General features: G+C 38.1%; 1 long non-coding RNA gene across 1 annotated transcript; it reads left to right on the top strand.

Moving 5' to 3' along the window:
• Window positions 1-2,934: 2,934 nt before the first annotated feature.
• On the top strand, window positions 2,935-6,157 carry LOC116410888. The gene is made up of 2 exons (XR_004222711.1): window positions 2,935-3,055; window positions 5,974-6,157. It is a non-coding gene; the product is annotated as an uncharacterized LOC116410888 (long non-coding RNA).
• The last annotated feature ends 158 nt before the right edge of the window (window positions 6,158-6,315 follow it).

Genomic DNA, 6,315 nt, shown 5'->3' with positions numbered 1-6,315 from the left:
CGCCTTCGCATAATTGATCATAAAGTTATTTTCTTTGACGTTTTGTACATTCCCAGGTTGCGACTAGAGTGTCATATAATAAACAACTGTTTTTGTCTTTCCGCCAAAATTTTAAGCACCTGTGTAATACAGTGGAACGGCGGTATTCATTATTAAATTATGGCAGGGAACGTTAGGGCAATACGTGGGGGTCAGGGCTGTTTTAAATTCATTTGGGAAGCAACAATAGTACAAATTTTACCTCATCTATAGTAACTTATGGCACCATTTCACCTGTATAAAATCAAACATGTATTGCTTGCTCTCTAGGTTACTGCAGCTGGGTAAATGTCCTTTATATTACATCTTGAGAAGAGGTGCACAAAACAAGCACACCAGAGCTGTTAACCAACCCCATGATAATGATCCACTCCATGCCTTTTTGAGTCCTTATTTCATGTTATCATATAGGGGCCCATTCATTTTTTTAGAAAAAAAAATAGCATTTTTCTATAGAACATTTCGGAATGTCCACAATAATTTCGCTCACATTCCACGACTTTTTTGTGATTTGCACTAACTTCGTATTTTTCGCAAAGACTACAACCATTTCGGGATTCATTCAACCTTTGGTATCGTGACTATCTTTTGGCCAGGTTGGAGCTGCAGAGTGCCATTGAGTCTTATGGAAGGCTTCCCAAAATCATGCATTGAAGGTTACAAAGCCAGAAAGGTTTTCACGCCATTTATGAACGTTCGGATCCGAAAATTTTGTGACTTTCGTAATGCAACCACAATATTTTGTTAGATGTGTCAGTGACATTGCACATACTCAGTGGGCTCTGGGCAGCTGTTGAGAAGCAAAGCTTAGGGGTTGTCAGAAATCAGAAAGCAGAAAATAAGGTTCTCCTGTTATTGAAGCTGATGCTACAGGGTTTATTATTAAATTCTGGAGCAAACTGTATTCCTTTCATGTAATAAAAATCTGGTTTAACAACTTATCAGCATTGTATTATGGCTTTTATCAGCATTTGCACCCCACATCTTTGTTAAGCTTTAGTTCTTTTTTGACCCCAATACAAGTGACAATTCTTTTACCAATATCTACTGTATTTTAGAGTCTACTCTAGCTCTAAAAATATATACAGTGTAACTACACAGCACTTTGGAGGGGCCTAGTCCACACTTTAACCCCATACTGATCCCCCACTCACCTGCATACATCCCCCACTCTCCACCACTCACTCTCACGTAGGAGAGCAGCCAGTGAGTGGGGATCTCCTTACACCTAAAGAGAAAGTAGACCATGTGGTCTGGGGCCCTTGTCTCCTGGACCCACCCCTGCAACTGTGGGGTCTGCTTCCTATATATTTACACCACTGGGGGTGCCAGTATAGATTTTGCAATTTAAAAAAGGCTGGAGGGCCTGACCTATAGAGAGATAACAAATGTTGCACATTAAAATTCCTTTGCGCTTTTTAACTACACCCAATCAGTTTTCACTTTAACACCCATTGCATTTTGTAGTTCTGCAATCTCCAGTATGTGTTTGTATCTCCCACAGCGGTCATCTAGATTCAGGGTCCTCACAGCAGGTTTTCTGCCTGATAAATGATATAAAGAAGACCACATGCTGCTGAGATCTCTAATACAACCGTTTTTGCACACACTTGGTGAAGCCCAACATTTTGTTGTGTCCTTCCCCCCCCTTCCCTTACTCAGGTTATTGAGAAGGGGAAAATACCATGCACCACCTGAACTTGGTACAATAATGTTGTATTATACATCTCAGCAGCATATTACTATGTTTATTGGGTATTGTTACTGGTTAGGAGGGTGGCCAGGGGCACCATCATTGAGAACTCAGTTACAATATTTGTAAATGTAGTTGCTGTTAAAAGCAGTATCTATACCTATACATATATATATTTTGCATTGCTAATCCTGACTACATATACAATTTTGTACCACTAAAATAATGCAGCAAGAGTCAGATCTCCTCCAGCCAATACTTTATTCCCGCAATGCCTCACACTTCTGTAATACTCGCTCTGCACAAGTCTCTTCATCAATGATCAAACATGCAAGGATTTGTGGGTAAAGGTGTGGTTTATTTTCAAGCTATCTTTAAATATGTTACAAAATGTCCTATTCCTAGCAGCTTTGCAATTTGTCTTCATTAGTTATTTTTTATTGTTTTCCAATTATTCGTCTTGCTCTTCTAAGTCTTTCCAGCTTTCAAATAGGGGTTACTGACCCAGGCAGCTAAAATCTGTTGCTTTGTAAGCTTACAATTTTATTATTTTTGTTACTTATCTTTCTATTCAGGCCCTTTTTTATTCAAAGTCCAGTTTCTCATTTAAACAACTGCCTAGTTGCTAAGGTAAATAAGACCCTAGCAACCAGATAGCTACTGAAATTCCAAACTTCAGCAAAAAAGCTTATTAACCTGCATGTTGTCAGGACTAGCAGTGCTTGTAAGTAAGGCACAAAGATACTGCTTTCGCTAAAAAATTAGTTTATCAAATAAACTTTAATATCATTGACCTTCTTAATTAATATACATCGGAAAGTTGACTTTCTTATCTAAAGCTGTATTTCTGTCAGAGTGTTCGGCTTAAGTTCCCCTTAAGTTTCTGCCTAGCCCACCATTTTCAGTTTTTCTTTTTCCAGGTATGCTCCATAACAAGAAATGATAGCACCATATAAATAAATGATCTGATGTATATACCCTATTCTTCATCATTTCAATGAAACCACTGACTTTTGTCTTGAAAAAAAAAAAAAATCAAGCACACATAACTGCTTTGTTGTTAAAATATGAATATGTAATTAATGTGGTTAAATGAGCTGGAATTAATTAAGTTGTAACTACTTGACATTTGTGAGGAATTAGTTATAGCAGCCATAAATGTAAAATAATTCCCTTTTTATCTCCCTGTTTTATGAAGCATTTATAAGTTGAGCAGAGGTTCCGAGGTAGGATTATCAACACTGCGCTAAATGACAAATCGTGTCTACCACCACCGATGAAAGAATTTGCTTTTAAGACATCTTTTCATTAAGGGCATTAAAGGTGATTATGAGTAGATCAATCATATCTCTCCAGTTCTATAGCAAGCATATAATAAAATTGCCGTTCTCTTATGCTGCCACCTCCTCTTTTATTTTAAATGTTAATATTTTAATATAGTTATGCAAATTTTATGCAACACTAGTAATTTAATTCCAGCAGAGATGGGCTTGTTAGTTGGGAGGGCACAGTGTTATAACCTGGGATACTGCTACCTCCCTTTGTTTTGTGCCCCTATTGTTAAACCTTTGTTTAGAAAAAAGCAAAAGACAGAGATGTTATTTGGTCCCATAATTAGATTATGGTAATACTGTGTTTTGCATATGCTAATGTAATTTTTTCACTTTTTATTGTGAGATCCTAATTACAGTTATGGGATCTGTTATCTGGAAACCCCTTGTCCAGAATGCTCTGAATTAGTGGAAGGCCGTCTCCCATTCAAATAATTCACATTTTAAAAAAATATTTCCTTCTTTTCTGTAATATTAAAACAGTACCTTGTACTTGATCCCAACTAAGATATAATTACCCCTTATTGGGGCAGAACAGCCCTATTGGGTTTATTTAATGGTTAAATGATTCCCTTTCTCTGTAATAATAAAACAGTACCTGTACTTGATCCCAACTAAGATATAATTACCCCTTATTGGGGCAGAACAGCCCTATTGGGTTTATTTAATGGTTAAATGATTCCCTTTTCTCTGTAATAATAAAACAGTACCTGTACTTGATCCCAACTAAGATACAATTACCCCTTATTGGGGGCAGAACAGCCCTATTGGGTTTATTTAATGGTTAAATGATTCCCTTTTCTCTGTAATAATAAAACAGTACCTGTACTTGATCCCAACTAAGATATAATTACCCCTTATTGGGGGCAGAACAGCCCTATTGGGTTTATTTAATGATTAAATGATTCCCTTTTCTTTGTAATAATAAAACAGTACCTGTACTTGATCCCAACTAAGATATAATTACCCCTTATTGGGGGCAGAACAGCCCTATTGTGTTTATTTAATGGTTAAATGATTCCCTTTTCTCTGTAATAATAAAACAATACCTGTACTTGATCCCAACTAAGATATAATTAATCCTTATCGGTGGCAAAACAATCCTATTGGGTTTATTTAATGTTTGAATTATTTTTTAGTAGAATTAAAGTATGGTTATTCAAATTATGGAAAGACCACTTATCCAGAAAACCCCAGGTCAAGAGCATTGTGCATAACCAATCCTATAATTGTGTATAACAGGTCCCATACCTGTATCTGTTGTATGCCCCAGATACCGCCCGTAGAATTGTCTCTTCTGGGATTGTTGCACATTTTGTGGCCAGTGATGTCAAACTCGTAATCTGCATCTATTACTCCTACCATATGTGATCATGGCGAATACTATGAAGACTCAAAAGTGCCAGCATAGCAACACATAGGGGCACATTTACTAATCCACGAACGTCCGAAAAGCGTCTGAATGCGTTTTTCTGTAATGATCGGTATTTTTGCGATTTTTTTTCACGACTTTTTCGTCAGCGTCACGACGTTTTTGCGACTTTTCCGTCGCCATTGCGAAAAATTTGGGTTGGTTTTTACGCCGTTTACAATTGCTCAATACGAAAAAATTGCGGCGGTGACGAAAAAGTAGCGCAAAATACGATAAAGTCGTGACGGCGATGAAAAAACTGCGCAAAATACGAAAAACCGTGACGCCGACACAAAAAGTCGCAAAATTTTCGTTTCCAATCCGATTTTTCCCATTCGGGATTCAGATTCGTGGATTAGTAAATGTGCCCCTACAGGGGGCCCCTAAAGTTCATACATTGAACTTTCAAAGTCAGAAAGGGTTTTGAGCCGTTTACGATCGCTGAGATATGAAAATTTCATACTTATGATCCGAAAGTTCCAAAATTTTTGTATTGAAACGAAAAGAATTTTTGTGACATTTTCGATCATCAGAGATGATCGTATTTCGTGATTCGGATTCATACATTGATGAATGGGCCCCTTAGGGTTACCATCTCACCCCTTTAAAAGGGGACATTTATTTACGCTGCAAGTTGAATGCATGGATCAAGGATTTGTGGGCAAACTTGCGGGCCTTCCCTGCAAAATAAATCTTTGGCGTCAATCCTATTTGGATCCACTACCCTACTCCCTGTCCTCCTGCCCACTCGCATCCCCAGCTCCCTGGGTAGGAGCAGGTGGGGACTTCTATACTGTAGAGAAAGTTGCCCCTCTCCCCGCCCCCCAAGCAACAGCGGGGTCTGCTTCCTCTATACTATAGAGCAGGGGTGGCCACACTTTTTGCGGTCGCGATCGACCGGACGAATGCGGAAGTGTGGTGTGAATGCATATGTACACAACGCAGCGACTGCCTATTTCTCATCCCGACAGTTTTATGGATGCCAATTATTAAGAAAATCATAATCATCATCTGTTCTGTTTTTCTTGGGTAAGTTCAGCTTGGAACTGTCTTTTTGGGTTCCAGCACTGGGAAACCAAAGAAAAATCTGGCTAATATCCCCTCTAATTTTACAGCCCCACACCCATAAGTCACAAACACACCCTCCCATATCATGATCCTAATTTAATTCAGGGGATGAGGGAAAGTTTTAGGGTGCTCATTCACCTGTGTTATTCATGTCCCTAGGCAATGACAGGTTTAAACAACCAGAAGGCAGAACTCCATGGAAGATGGATGGTTTACACCAAAAAGCAAAAATGTCAGCACAAACACACTTATTTTAAAACTATCATGGATTTTTTAGTCGACCTTGCTAAAACCAATTAAATGAATCTGCTTCGTATGCTTAATACGAATATTAATTATTCACAATGACCCTCATTTATACATTTTTCACATATTATGCCCTATAAGAGACTGCCTACTGTATTTAATGTCCTTTTATGCTTCTATTTTAGGCCACCGAAAAGCTTCCCTGACTGCGTTGGTAATGCACTGTTAGCATGGAATAAGATTCAGTGTCTGGATGAGAAGAATCACTTTGGCAGGAAATACAGAAACATTAAAAGCCTGAGTATTTCACATGGAATGATGGCTTCTATCAGCCTGCTAAAATAAATGTGTGATGGCTTTATGAGAATAGTTCTGTGGTAGTTTGCCAAATATTTCTTTTGGGGGCTGTAATTAAGATATAATTGTGTAGTCTGAGACTTTTTACATTGCTCAGTTAGATCACTTTCCATCACTATATATTCCACTGTAGTTAACAGGAGAAGCCCTTGGTAGGCTTAAGAAATGAT

Source organism: Xenopus tropicalis, chromosome 5 (genome assembly GCF_000004195.4).
Source record: "Xenopus tropicalis strain Nigerian chromosome 5, UCB_Xtro_10.0, whole genome shotgun sequence".
Taxonomy (NCBI): Eukaryota; Metazoa; Chordata; class Amphibia; order Anura; family Pipidae; genus Xenopus; species Xenopus tropicalis.
This window is presented reverse-complemented; position numbering and strand designations above follow the sequence as displayed.